The following is a 14,907-nucleotide window of genomic DNA, read 5'->3' on the forward strand; positions in this document are numbered from 1 at the left end:
AAGTTTAATTATTATCCTCTTTTGTCTTATTAATTTGGTTAATTGCTTCTTGGAGTTTAATTCTGATATGACATTGTTTTTATGCACATGATGAAAACGTACGTAATTAGACTTTAGTGGGAGGTCAACTTTGTATATATTCCCCCCATTCCCTCTCCCAATAATAATAATAATAATTACATGGTATATATTCTCATAGCATGCAACTGTTTTAGCTCTCTCTCTCTCTTAGAGCAGACAACAATTATTTATTTATTTTTCTAAGCAAAGAAAGATAATATTAATTACAAAGGTGGCCTTTAATTTTTTTTTTTAATTGGAAAGAAAGAAAATATGAAAGACTGGTTAGAAATGCTTCCGAACGCAAGATTAGAAGCGAGCCTCCTAACTAAAATAAGTGCACTCTTAAAAACTTTCAAGCCAACCAGGCAGCAATTATTTGACATGGCAGTCCTCTTGTTGTATATTTCAATAATTTCACAATAAATAAAAATAGAGAGATATCACACGTAAAACCAAAAAAAAAAAAGCACCAGCCTTTATACAAATCTATAAACATATCACGTGCTGGCTCAAATGTTCTTTCATTTCCTTTTTGCAGTCAAAATGTGACAATAAACAAATCAAGTAGCATATTAAGAAGACAAAACCCATTTGATCTGCAACTTTTCTTTTTAATTTTGGTTTTTTATCATTTTAGGAGAAACTTTACAAAACTTCATCTGAACTTTTACATGTTTTGACATTACCTTTTCAATGTTCAAAAACTATCAGTTTAAGGTATCGAGCTTTCAATTTTTTGTAATATCTCCTTCCGTTAGGAATTTTTATTAAATCTTGTCAAAATTTTCAAAATACTCATATTTTTTATTATAAAAGAATAAAATAAAAATTGCAAAGATTTAGACATTGGTTAGGAATATTTAACTAAATTTGCAAAAATGCCTACGTATGAATCTTTGCAAAATTTTTAATAAAAAATTGATATTTTGAAAATTTTGACAGTATTTAATAGAATATTCTAACGGAGAAGAAAATTGCAAACAAATTGAAAGTTTGATGCCCTCATCGAGAGTTTTTGAACATGAAAAAAATAATTTCAAAATGCGCAGAAGTTTAGGGGGGTTTTGTAAAGTTAGTTCATCTTTATTGTTGAAATAATTATGATGCGGAATAAGAACGGAAGCAATATGGAAAATAAACACAAAAAATTTACGAGTAGTTAGGTTATATTTTCCGTATATTCAAACATTTATAATATTTCACCACTTTCTTTTTTATTTTATTTATTATTATTATTATTATTATTATTATTTTTTTTTTTTTTTATGATACTTCTTTTGATGAATTTTTTAATAGATCAAAGACTAAGAAACAACCCTTTTCTACTTTGAAAACTGGAGTTTTTGCATTCTAATTAATTCCTTCAAATCTTATCTTGTAACTTTATCAGCCTCCGTGATTAATTGTACGATATTGACTGTTTCCTGAAATGGGCTTTTATAGTTATTTTATATAATTTTTTTCTTGACTCTTAATGACTTGTTGGATTTATTAATCTTGTTCTTTTGGATTCATAGCCTCCACCTTTTGGAAAGTTTCTTCTTTTTTCTCTCTCTCTTTTTTTTTTTTCCTAAGCTTTTGTAAAAGCTTGTTCGCCAAATGGAATGTCGCTATTGTGCACATCTCTTGCTTGCACTTTAATTTGAGAGATACCAGAACCAGATGATTCCTTTTGGAAATTCCAATATCTCTTTTAACTGGTCCAATTTTTGATTTCACTATCATTCATTTATAAGCAACTTTATTTCTAGTCTGGTTTTGACGGAAGCTTTAACAATCATACTTGTATAATAAAAACCCAATCTATTTCAACAAAGTGGCCGTGCCGGAGTGGTTATCGGGCATGACTAGAAATCATGTGGGCTTTGCCCGCGCAGGTTCGAATCCTGCCGGCCACGATTTTTTTTTTTTGTCCTTTTTGAAAAATGACAATTCAAGCCTATCAATACCAACAAGTGAATTGCTATTTTTTATTCTCCTGTCGAGCTATATATACTCGAGTAGTGATAATGGGGACGCTGGCATGAGTGGGTTTATTATAATATAAAATATTTTTAAGAAAATTTATGAACAGTAATAAAAAAAAAATTATATTATAAAATAAATCAGCGTGAGTGAATAGTCACTCACGTCAGTGTCTCCATTATCACTACTCATATATACCCTATCCCTCTTATGGATGAAAGCTATTGCCTCTATCGGGAGAGGTTTGGTCCTTATATAGGCGGCCAAATATAACAGGTAGTAAAACAGAAAATTACATAAGAAATATAACAGTAAAAGTAGATTCGCAACCGTGATCAATAATTCATTCAGGAGCAATGATGCATATTCGTAGCAATGGTTGTTGTAGATCAATAGTGAAAACAGATTTGCAATAGTGGTTTATATATTTTCAAATCAACCATTAAATCTGTAAGACCCATTCAAAAAATTGGACAAAAATTTTAGAAATAGCATGTGTAAAGAAATAAATAAATGATTATGAGTTCTTCATATCCATCCACCGAAAGGTGACAAAGGAAAGGAAGTATAGTATGGGGATTTTTGTGTTATATTAGAGTCGGTTCTTATTCTCCATAATTAATTTATGGAATGTTAAAGAAATCATCATCATCATTTCCACATATCACGGACAGACTAAAACCAACAATATGCTGCCCGGATTTTCTTTCGACATTTGACCGAAGCCATAGAGTCATCTAAGTCATGCATGATGCATGCAAGTGCAGCCACCACAATCTAATTTTGCTATTGGTTCTCAACCACTACGGGCAGAGGCCCATTTTATAAAACTTGAGTGGCTTAAATGGCGTAACTCCACATTCTATTTTATTATAAAATAATAGGAAACTTCACTTTAAATCTCATAAATTATTGCGTGTTTTGACAAGCTCCTCCCAAATTTTAAAACCTCTCAATTTGAACTCTTGAACTTTCAATTGCAGTCAATTTGAACTCCTCTGTTAAATGACGTTTATACCCCTGAATTTTTTATAAAATTCTAAATTTACCTTTAATTCCAAAACTTTTTGTTTTTTTTTAATAAAAAAAAACAAAAATTATGGATATTTTGGTCTTTTTTGGTATTTCTAATTGCTAAATCTGATGGAGTGGTTCAAATTGACTGCAATTGAAAGTTTAAGGTTCAAATTGAGAGGTTTTGAAGTTGGGGGCTTGTCAAAACGCGCGATAATTCAGGGGTCTAAAGTGAAGTTTTTCCAAAACAATATCATGTTTTTCTTTCCCAATTTTTGCTTGAGTAATGCTATAAATATTTTTTGTGCCCTCTTAAATATGATGTGACTTTGAAAATTATCAATAGATCATCTCAAATTTACTGTTAATTTTAAAAGTCACGTCACATTTAAAAAAAAAAAAAAAAAAAACTCTAACGTTACTCTTTCTGTCTCTCATCTTTCTTGAATTCTATATAAAACAAAGAAAAAGAAAAAGAAAAAAAAGAAGCTTTATACGATACCTTTAAAGGTTGGACAATTGAAAGGCCCGCTTATCTTGTAATGCGGGATGGAATCTTGGCCAAATTCTAGCGGGATCGGAGAAGTATGTCATACCTTTAAACCTTCCAGATTTGAAAGGCCCGCCACTTATCTTCTAATGACGTACATAAATGTAATTTCCTACGTAGTCCACCTAGTGTTACTATTTTTTTTTTTTTAATTAACAACTTATAAATGATTGAATTCCATAGACGTGATGCAATTATAACAAGAGAATTAAGAAGTCTCTAGCTATAAATGAAAGGTTTACCATAAGTTTGAGAATCAACTTGTATTTCAAATGAATTTGATAAGCAAAAGAGAGATAAATTTTAAAGTAAATATCACATCACACACACAATATTGGTTGGGTGGTTTTGCTTTCTAAGCAGTAGATTCACCATTTTTTTCTTGTAAAATTGCTTGATTTTATAGTTTTTGCAGCAAAGGGCAAGGAGGAGCCCTACAGTCACTTGGATTACTACCCCTAAGGTTTGGGGGATGGTCCATCTTTTGAGATCCAAGGTTGTTTCTATGGAGGAGCGATTAGGTTCAAGCCTTTTGTATGTATAGAGTTTTAATGATGTACATTTTAGGGATTATGATGATATGTATATGTTTCTAGAACATGTGCAAAGTGTCTCTCCATACGAATTGGGTAAGATTTTAAGTTAGAACAGAGAACTATATCAATTTCTCAAAAGGTAATAGTAATAGCGTATTGTTTATAATGCGTTTATATTTGGTAGGGCATTACAAACGATATGTTGAGCGTACCACTCTGTTCAACCTAGGGTTTTCGAGCATACCACCGTCATCGATCAACTTATGGTTGTCGAGCGTACCACTTCACTCAACCTAAGGTTGTCAAGCATATCATCCTGCTCAACTTAGGGCTATCGAGCGTACCACAGTACCCAACCTAGGACAACCTTGGGCTAAATTTCATACTTAAAAACCTTTACTCTCTTCTTTGTTAGTCCTAAATGTTTACTTTTCTACTACTTGTACTTTTCTTCAAACTGTCATGTGAAACCTTTTTCTTAAAACCTGAGTGGCTTGAATCACATAAATTGTCATTATGTTCTATTCTAAAACAAATCATGTTTTTCCTTTCCAATTTTCACTCAAGTAATGTTAGAAAGAGGTCTAAAAATCTTCTGTGTGTCCTCTTAAATATAATATTATGACTTTTAAAATTATCAATAGATCAAAAATTTAAAAATGACCATCTCAAATTTAATGGTGATTTTAAAAACCACATCACATTTAAAAGAATAATAAAAAAAAAAAAACCCTAACATTCCTCTTTCTCTCTCATCTTCTTTCTTGAATTCTATATAAAACGAAGAAAAAGAAAATAGAAAAAGGAAAAAAGAAGCTTTATATGATACCTTTAAAGGTTCGACACTTTTTTTTTTTTGTTTTTTAATGGAAAAGTCCAATGAATGTTGGAAAAGTCCAAGGACGTGCAATGCAGTAGCAATGTGGGAATCCTAGCTCTACTTATTTACACATTTATCTTCTTTATAGTCTTTTAATGGAACTTGTAGTAGTAGCCTTCTAGTTGTAGTGGTATTCCTTTTACTTTTGATAGAAGTAGTTATTTAGACTTTCTTTCGGGTTTGTTTTCGTAGACAAGAGTAGTATAAATAAGGGGCCAATGTAACATACAAATCAATGAAGAATTATTAAGAACTTGTGGCTTGTTTCCAACCTTAATTAGGTTTATTTGTGGTCAAATGAGTTATTGTGGTCTCTCCTACTCAAAAAGAGCTATTGTGGTCTTGTTTACCTAAAAAGAGCTATTGTGGTCTCTCCTACCCAAAAGGAGCTAATATTATCAATGTATTTGTGCTATTAATTGTGGGGTTCCATGTAAAAGGAATAGTACTACTACAATTAGACTTAATTAAAAGAGAGTTCGACATCCACATTGATGGAATTCCACAACTAATAACAAAAATATATTGATAAAATTAGCTTCTTTAGGGGTAGGAGATACCACAAATGAATCCAATTAAGGTTGGAAACAAACTATAAGTTCTTAATAATTCTTCATTAATCTGTCAGTTACATTGGCTCATTCTTTATACTAGTACATCGTTGCTTTGGTTCTAATGCCATGTCTAGTAAAAGAGACCACAATGGCTTCTATCGAGTAGGAGAGACCACAAATGAATCCAATGAAGGCTGAAAAAGTCCAAGGACGTGCAATGCAGTAGCGATGTGGGAATCCTAGCTCTACTTATTTACATGTCTTCTTTATAGTCTTTTAATGTAACGTGTAGTAGTAGCCTTTTAATCAAGTCTAGTTGTGGTAGTATTGCTTTGCCTTTGGAAGAAGTAGTTCCTTAGACTTTCTTTCACTTTTTTTTTCGTAGACAATAGTAGTATAAAGAAGGGGCCCATGTAACAAACAGATTAATGAAGAATTATTAAGAATTTGTGGTTTGTTTCTAACCCTAAATGGATTCATTTGTGATTTCTCTCTCTTGAAATGAGCTATTGTGGTCTCTCCTATTCGAAATGTGAAAAAACCTAAATACGTCTCCAAACTACACCTATTTAAAGGTCTAGGTGTTTCACAAATATTAAGCGAAAAAAGATCTAACCTAACAGTTAATAATCAACCAAATACAGATATGTAATGAAATTCAAGAACACAAATATTTGGTTATGAAGAGGAAACCATTTAGAGAACTCTCTAAATGTAAAACCTCTCCGGGGCAGCCAAATCCAGGAAATCAATCCACTATAAGAAGAATAAGGAATACAAGAAGAATTACAAAACCTTTGCAATTGACTCGTCCTTGCACATGACAAGCGACCTACTTGATTTCTACCGCAGTAGCCCTTTCCAGAACATCTGGCACAATTCTTCTATAAGATTTCCTTTCACCGGAACTCTGATTGGCTTCACGTATTTAATCTTTACTCACATAAACTAGAACAATATCTCTCTCTAAGCTCTCTGTTTTTGCTCTCAAAATACGTACATGTATTAGGCAAAACAAATTGTTTAAATAGAAAAAAAAAAACAGAAATTTAGCAGCCATGTCCAGACAGGGATAAGTGGGTGTCCGGACACGGCTAGGGTTACATATGCGTAACCACTTGGTGTCCAGACAGCCAAGTTGTGTGTCCGGACATGCCATGCAAAATGGGCTTGCTGGAAATTGGGTTCGGACCCAGCTTCTAGCAGTCTGGACATGCCCCTCAAAAGCAGCATGCTGGAAATTGGGTTCGGACCTAGCTTATGAGGTCCGGACATGCCCCTCAAAAGCAGCTTGCTGGATATAGGGCCGGCAATTTGACACGACCCGCGAACCCGACACGAAAAAAAGGTATTGGGTTTGGGCTAATCGGGTTCGGGTCGTAATCGGGTCTACCGGATTAAGACCCGAAAATTTCCTGTTTGGCGGGTTGACCCGCCAGACCCGGTTTTTTTTTTTTCCTGGACCCGCCGACTTGGTTTTTTTTTTGATTTTTTTCGCGTGAGGACTGAGGAGAGTCAGACGACTCACAGCTCACTCACGAGTCTCATGACTCTCACGTCAGTTACTTAACTTACTTTACTGATTACTCTTTACCATTTTGATTTTTGAACAAAAAATCAGTCTCTGTATTCTGTAACCTAACCCTCTCCCTGACTCCCTCTCACTTGGTCTCTCACTCTTCCATTGTATTGTATTAGAGCTGGAAAAGGTGGTCTAGTGATGATGATAAGAGAGGATAGGCATGGATGATCAGTACTGGACTATATATACAAAAATTAATGATATGGAATTATTGGTGCTAATTAACTCAATTAATTAATTTTGCTTCAGAAAAAAAAAAAACTCAATTAATTGCTGGCCTATGCATGTAAAACACTACAGATGAAATTCTAATGTCTACTAATGAAGAACTCCCTAAGCATTGATGTCATTGTTTGTTTCGGATAACAAATTTGTGATCTTTAGAAAAACTTTACTGTACTTTACCTTGTCGTTGCTAAAATGAAAATCACTTAAATTATAACTATTCTATTATATTACACATTTTGATAAATGTATTTGCACAATTAAATAAGGGTCTTGGTCTTCTATGGCTCTCATGGAATTCAAAAATATTGAGTCTTGGCCTAGGTTTGGATGCTAAAAAAAATGTATGAGAATTTGTATCTTTGTTCAAATTAATTTTTTAACACTTTTGTTACATGTGGGACTAAATTATAAGTGGACTATTTTAATAAATGAATTTACTTGTTTTAACTTTTAACTTTTAAGTTTAGGTGAAATTATGAGTTTAGTAATTTATTTTGGAATACAATTTGTCAATTACGGTCACTTTCTAATTTTTTTTTTGTTTTTTTTCTTATCCTTTATTAAAGCCTTTAATCTCTTAGAACTCAATTTTTTGCATTGACTATATTGATGTATTACAGTATTAGCATTATTATTACAATTTTGAATTTTAATTTTTTTTTTAAAATTTTATAGTTTAGGGTAATCGGGTCGTGTCTACCTGTTTAGACCCGGTTATTTTAAACGGGTAAAACGGGTCGTGTTGGGTTACCCGGTTATTTTCATGTCATAATCGTGTCAAACCAGATTACCCGTTTAGCTAAACGGTCGTGTCTGGGTATAGGCTAATCGTGTAATGGGTACCCGCGGGTCGTAATCGGGTCGTGTATGGTACCCATTTTGCCACCCCTAGCTGGATATAGTGTCCGGACCCGGCTTCTGACGGTTTGGACAGGCCCTTCAAAGTGTGTTTTCTAGATATTGGGTCTGGACCTGGCTTCTGGCGGTCCGGACAGGGCCTTCTAGAATCCTCCTTTCTGAAAATGCTGAGGTGCACATTTTCAAAAACTTACATGCAAATCGAATGTGCCAAAACATAAACTAACAAACTCCCCCTTTGGCCATTCGGGGACACAAAAAATTATACATGAAAATGACACATCAACTCCCCCTTTTTGTCTCTGAAGGACAAAAGGAAACACAAAAACAAATGGAATTCTAGAGTTAAAAAAAAAAAAAAAAAAACCAACCCATTAAATCTAAAATAAGTAGACATAATAAACAAAAATAGTCCCATCACATAATGGCATTCGATTTGTAAGCAAAGCAAACAAAAAAAATGAAAATTATTCTTGCCAAAAACTATCCTTTATTTGCTTTACATCTTGCTCCAAAGTCATTAGGCGTTTGTTGATAGCTTTGATGCTTTGGCCTTGAGCTTGAAGTAAGTCAATTATTTTATTTAATTGACTAAAAACATCAGATGTTCCCGAGAAGGACACAGCTAGAGGATCTTGAACTATTGGAGGAGCATGGTCAGCTGGAGCGGGAAGCCTATGAAGTTGGGCATTGGACTTCATCACTGTTGCTTTTCCAAAGTAACCTTCAGGAGATTCCACATGTTCATTTGCAACAATTTTAGGCAATGTGGCTTGCAAGATCTTTGTGATGAGGCCGCCATAGGGTAAGGCAATAGAATGATCTTCATGAAGCTCAATCATTGTCAACACCATATGAGTACATAAACAGAACTCAACACGGTTAATGATGCCATATATCATCATTGCTCGTTCAATGGTCACATGACTATTTCGAGATATTGGCCAGATATTTTGCAGCACAATCCGTGTTAACAGCCTTTCTGGAACCCACACATAACCAATGGGAATTTTGTTCTTGTCTTCATCCCATACAAGCTCCCTACTCGGATTAAGAACCGCCATGATTTCAGCTTTGGTTGGTTGTGTATCAGTCTCTAGAAATGGAAGTGGCTTCTCATTCGTCAATGGAATCCCAGTAACTTCACTTATCAACTCAGAAGTGATAGTGAGAGTTTTTCCGGAGACCTTGGTCTTGAATGACGGGTCACCAACCAAGTCAATATCTTCGATGTTGTAGTAGAATTCCCGAACTAACCGAGTGTGTGCATTAACAGGAACGAACAAAGATGTCCATTGATTGGCCCGGAATATCTCATAAATGAACCGAAAGGGTTCAACTCAAAGATCATTTTGCTCCACTTCACGTTCAATCACAATGTTGTGTGTTAGAATTTTGTCTTGTAAGATTGATTTTTCTTCTCGAGTGTGCTTCCTCCTAGGTGTGGATTCTGACATTGGATACACCATTTTCTTGGGTGATGGAAGTTTTGAGCCTTTAAGTTGTAAAGATGGAATCACAGAGAAAGAAAAAAAAATAACACAACGAAAAAAAATTTAGGAAAGAGTGCTTCGGCCAAGAGAGAGAAGGAGGAAATGGGGAAAAAGAAGAGATTTCAGGTTTTTAAAAAAAAATACGATAGGCGTGTCCGGACAGGTAAGTGCCGTGTCCGGACATCCTCCCTCTCAATTTTAAAACAAATCGAAAAAAATAAAGCCTTTTTTTTTAAAAAATAAAAATAAAAATAAAACACAACTTGTATAGATATCCAATAACTATGCATGTCCGTATGAATATCTTAATAATCCGGAGTGATCAACAAACTACACACCTACCATAAATGTACCATATGCTTGAAGCATTATTTTTTTGTGAATTCAGCCAAGTAAGCAATAATTCAGAAAACTCATTCGAGGGTGTAGTGTGCGAAAACTCCCATTAAATAAAATTTTATCAGTGGAAGGCAAATCTAGACAGACATTTAGTAAATGAAAGACAAATAGTCTGATTCAAGACACAATCAAACCTTATAATGTTAGGACCTAGAGTCCCTCATCCGATACACTCCCCCTGAGACTAATCATTCGCTTTTCATCATGTCCTTTAGTAACCATTTATTTCCGCAATGATTTGATCACTGATTCTCTCTATAGGGACATATAGAAGCAAACATAAGTCATTTTAGGATATTTCACCCCTCTTTATGTTTATTTTTTTTATTTTTTAAGAAAATGTCGAAATTTTTAAGAGCTAGGTTCAACTAACTAGTTGGTCAAGTGGATAGAAATGACACTACTATCTTCCAAAAAAAATGTTTGATCCGAATTCCCAAACACATATCAAAATACAAACTTAATGGTGGCAAATAGTGCACCATTGCGAACATGAGAAAAACTGACTCTTACACCCTCAACAGTCTTCAGAAGAATAAGGTAGATCATAAAACATATGAAACATTAGATGTAAATTGCAGAATTATTGACCCCACTCATATGTAAAATATTCATTTGAGAACAATACATGAGAAATTGACTACTAAACAAGAAAAAAAATAGCACAAAAATAACAGAACCAAAGAAAAAAAAAAAACAAAAAGCAAAAAAAATGCCTTAGAACAGCAACAGAAAAATATCAATATGCTTAATTTCTAGGCATGTTCTATGTATACAATTATGAAAGATTGCATACACCAATAGAATTTCTAAGATACTCAAACCTAGATCCATCTAGAGGTTTAGTAAACAGGTCAGCTAATTGATGGTTAGTAGGCATAAATTCAAGAGATACCACCTAGTTCTCCACCAAGTCACGGATGAAATGATGACGAATGTCAATGTGTTTCGTGCTTGAATGTTGGACCGGATTCTTCGAGATGTTTATGGCACTAGTCTTGTCACAATAAACAATCATCTTCCTTTGAGCAAATCCATAGTCTGCAAGAAGTTGCTTCATCCAAATTAGCTGTGTGCAACAGCTCCCAGCAGCTATATATTCGGCCTCAGCAGTAGAAAGAGAGATGGAGTTTTGTTTCTTACTCATCTAGGCGACCAAGTTTGTACCCACATAAAAACATCCGCCAGATGTACTCTTTCGATCATCCGCATTACCGGCCCAGTCAACATCAGAATATCCTGCAAGCTCAAGATTTGTGTTAGTAGAAAAATAAATCCCAAAATTGATAGTGCCATTTACATATCTAAGGATCTGTTTAACTGCTGTTAGGTGGGATTCCTTTGGATTAGCTTGAAATCGAGCACATACACCCACACTGAATGATATATCTGGTCGACTAGTTGTAAGGTAGAGTAGACTGGCTATCATGCTTCTGTACAAGGTTTGGTCAACGGATTTCCTAGCTACATCTGCACTCAGCTTAACACTCGTACTCATGGGTGTGCGAGTATGACTTTTTCCATCCAAACTGAATCTTTTCACAAGATCTTTGGCATACTTTGGTTGAGACACAAAGATACCTTTGTTGGATTGTTGGACTTGAAAACCTAGAAAGTAAGTCAATTCACCAATCATACTCATTTCGAACTCTTGTTTCATTTCCTTAAAGAATTGATGAGCTAGTGAGTCGACTGTAGAGTCAAAAATAATGTCATCTACATAAATCTGGACAATGAGTAGTTGGCTGCCTTTCCTACGGATGAACAAGGTACGGTCAGCTGGTCCTCGGATGAACCCATGTTCAAGAAGATATGTAGTCAAACGTTCATACCATGCTCTTGGAGCTTGTTTCAATCCATAAAGTGCCTTTTTCAGCTTGTAACACATGTTCCGGATATGTTGGATCCTGAAACGCTTTTGGCTGAGCTACATACACTTCTTCTTGAAGAATGACATTAAGAAAAGCACTCTTAACGTCCATCTGATACAATTTTATCTGGAGATGACATGAGATGCTTAACAAAATTCTGATGGATTCTAATTTGGCTACTGGTGCAAACGTCTCATCAAAGTCCACCCCTTCAACTTGAGTGTATCCTTGAGCAACCAATCGAGCCTTGTTTCTTACCACTATACCATGCTCATCGAATTTATTCATGAATATCCATTTAGTGCCAATGATATTTTGATCTTTTGGTCTTGGAACCAAATTCCATACATCATTCCGAACAAACTGATTGAGTTCATCATGCATAGCAGCAACCCAACTCTCATCCTCTAATGCCTCATTAACTTTCTTTGGCTCAATTTGAGAAAGATAACAGGAATAAGAGACTTGATTAACCACCCTGTTTCGCAGTCGTAAACCTTCATTAACATTTCCCAGCAAATTTTCTCTAGGGTGATTAAGTTTAACTTTGGAGGATGGTACATGAGAAACCATGTTTGGAACTGGTGAAGGAGTCATGTCTTCTGCAGCTGAAGATATTGACGTACGAACTGCTGAAACATTCAGACTAGGAGGTTCATGAGTCTTATCAGAAATATCAACTTGCTCCCCCTCAACATGAGGTTCTTCTTCCGCAAGGTGATCCTTGGTAGTTTCATCGTCGATGACAACATTGACTGATTCCATTACTGACTTGGTCCTTGTGTTATACACTAGACTAGCTCGACTTGTAGTGGAATACCCTAGAAAAATTCCTACGTCACTCTTCGCATCAAACTTCCCCAAGTTCTCCCTAGCACTAAGATTGTAGCACATACTTCCGAACACCCGAAAATATTTGACAGTGGGCTTCTTCCCTCGCCATAGCTCATACGGTGTCTTGGTAGTTGTTGGTCTAAGAAAAAGTCGATTTACAATATGACATGCCGTATGGACTGCTTCTTCCCAGAAATGTTGTGCCAAATTCTTAGCATGTATCATGACTCTAGCAATTTCCTGAATGACTCTATTTTTCCGTTCGACTACCCCATTTTGTTGAGGAGTTATGGGAGATGAGAATTCTTGTTTGATACCTTGTTAAGCATAAAAATCTTCAAAACTGGAATTCTCGAATTCTCTGCCATGATCACACTACGAATTCGTTTGATGAGACAATCTTGTTCATTTTGTATCTTATTGAACAAGATCTGAGCTTGTTCAAATGCCTCAGATTTCTCTCTTAACAAAATGATCCATGTATATCGAGAGAAGTCATCTACGACCACCATAATGTATTTCTTGCCTCCCATACTAGCTGTCCGTGTAGGCCCCATGAGATCCATGTTAAGAAGCTCTAAGTTTCTAGAGGTAAAAATACTTGACATGGTCCTAATTGACATGGTCCACACTTTCCTTTATCAGCCAGATGAATCTTAGGTAAATTAGCTATGGCTTCTGTCTTTGAGACTTTGACCAGATCATGAAAATTTAGATGTCCCAGCCGTTGATGCCACAATTCTCCAGTGTCCAGGGTTGCCTTGTTGCATTTTATCTGAGAACTTGAGGGGAGACAATAGCAGTTGTCAACAGTGCACTCTCCTCCCATCAACCATTTTCCTTGAGAATCAAAGATGCTGCATTTTTTCTTAGAAAACTGAACCACTAGATCATAATCACAAAACTGACTAATGCTCAATAAATTTGCCTTGAGTCCTTCAACATACAACACTTCTTGTGGAGTAGGAGCACCGAAAATTTCCACAATTCCTTGACCGATCACCTTCGATTTGCTACCATCTCCATAAATGATGCTTCCACCTCCTTTGCCTTCTTTAAGTTCTTTGAATAGAGACTTATCACCTGTCATATGTTTGGAACAACCACTATCCAGAAACCAGAAACATGAGTTAAGCACACTTAAGGCAGTATGAGCAACTAAGCATAGATGACCTTTCTTTTTAACCCAGACCTATTCCTTTTGAGGAGGTGTTTTCACATGATTGTCAATCAAATTAGACATACCTTTTACATCAACAGAATTTGACAAAGCTGCTAACTTCTCACTAATGAGTTTCACTTGAGCAGTTAAAACCTTTAATTGATTCCCAATTCCAGGTTCATCTAGTCTAGGGATATTCTACTGAGATCATGGTTGTTTAGCCCTAATTTGAAAACAATTTGGTCGAGTATGACCTTTGACACCACAGTGATAACACGTAGGGATAAACTTAGAATTAAAGCTAGTCCTTACCGGAACCTTGAATTTTAACTTATTCTTCTTGGTCACATCTTCTGAGCTTTCTTTAGGTAAACACGAGTTCTCAATTACCACATCTTTCATTTTAGGTTTCACAAACATAATCTTAGAAGTGGTAGCAACATTTGAAGAAAATGAATCAACATGTTTATTAAAACCCAATCCAGTCCTATCATATGAATGTTTCTGATTTCCTAACATTTGATTCAATTTATCACTAGAAAATTTCTTTAAATGATAATTTGAATCATTCAAATCCTTTTCCAGAGATTTAACTTTAGCAATCAGCATGAGGTTTTCAGAAGTCAAGGTGTTTCGAATAGCTAGACATTCATCCATAAATTTCATTAATCTCTCTTTCTCAAGTTCAGCTTCTTTCAAATTTTTTTAAATTTCTCCTATTCAGCTTGTTCAATTTATCACATTCCACAAACAAGTAATTATAAGCAGTTTGTAAATCCACCTCATCATCAGATTCAATTTCAGACTTGTTTAGCATATGAGGTGAGTTAACAGCCTTATAGCCATTATCATAAGAAGCAGTAAAAGCTAAATAATTCACTCCTCCTTCAACTTGTTCTTCGGATTTCTCATCATCCG

General features: G+C 35.0%; 1 non-coding gene across 1 annotated transcript; it reads left to right on the forward strand.

Annotated features, from left to right (window-relative positions):
* Positions 1-1,879: 1,879 nt before the first annotated feature.
* On the forward strand, positions 1,880-1,961 carry TRNAS-AGA (transfer RNA serine (anticodon AGA)). The gene has a single exon. It is a non-coding gene; the product is annotated as a tRNA-Ser (tRNA).
* The last annotated feature ends 12,946 nt before the right edge of the window (positions 1,962-14,907 follow it).

This window comes from Corylus avellana, chromosome ca4 (assembly GCF_901000735.1).
Source record: "Corylus avellana chromosome ca4, CavTom2PMs-1.0".
Taxonomy (NCBI): Eukaryota; Viridiplantae; Streptophyta; class Magnoliopsida; order Fagales; family Betulaceae; genus Corylus; species Corylus avellana.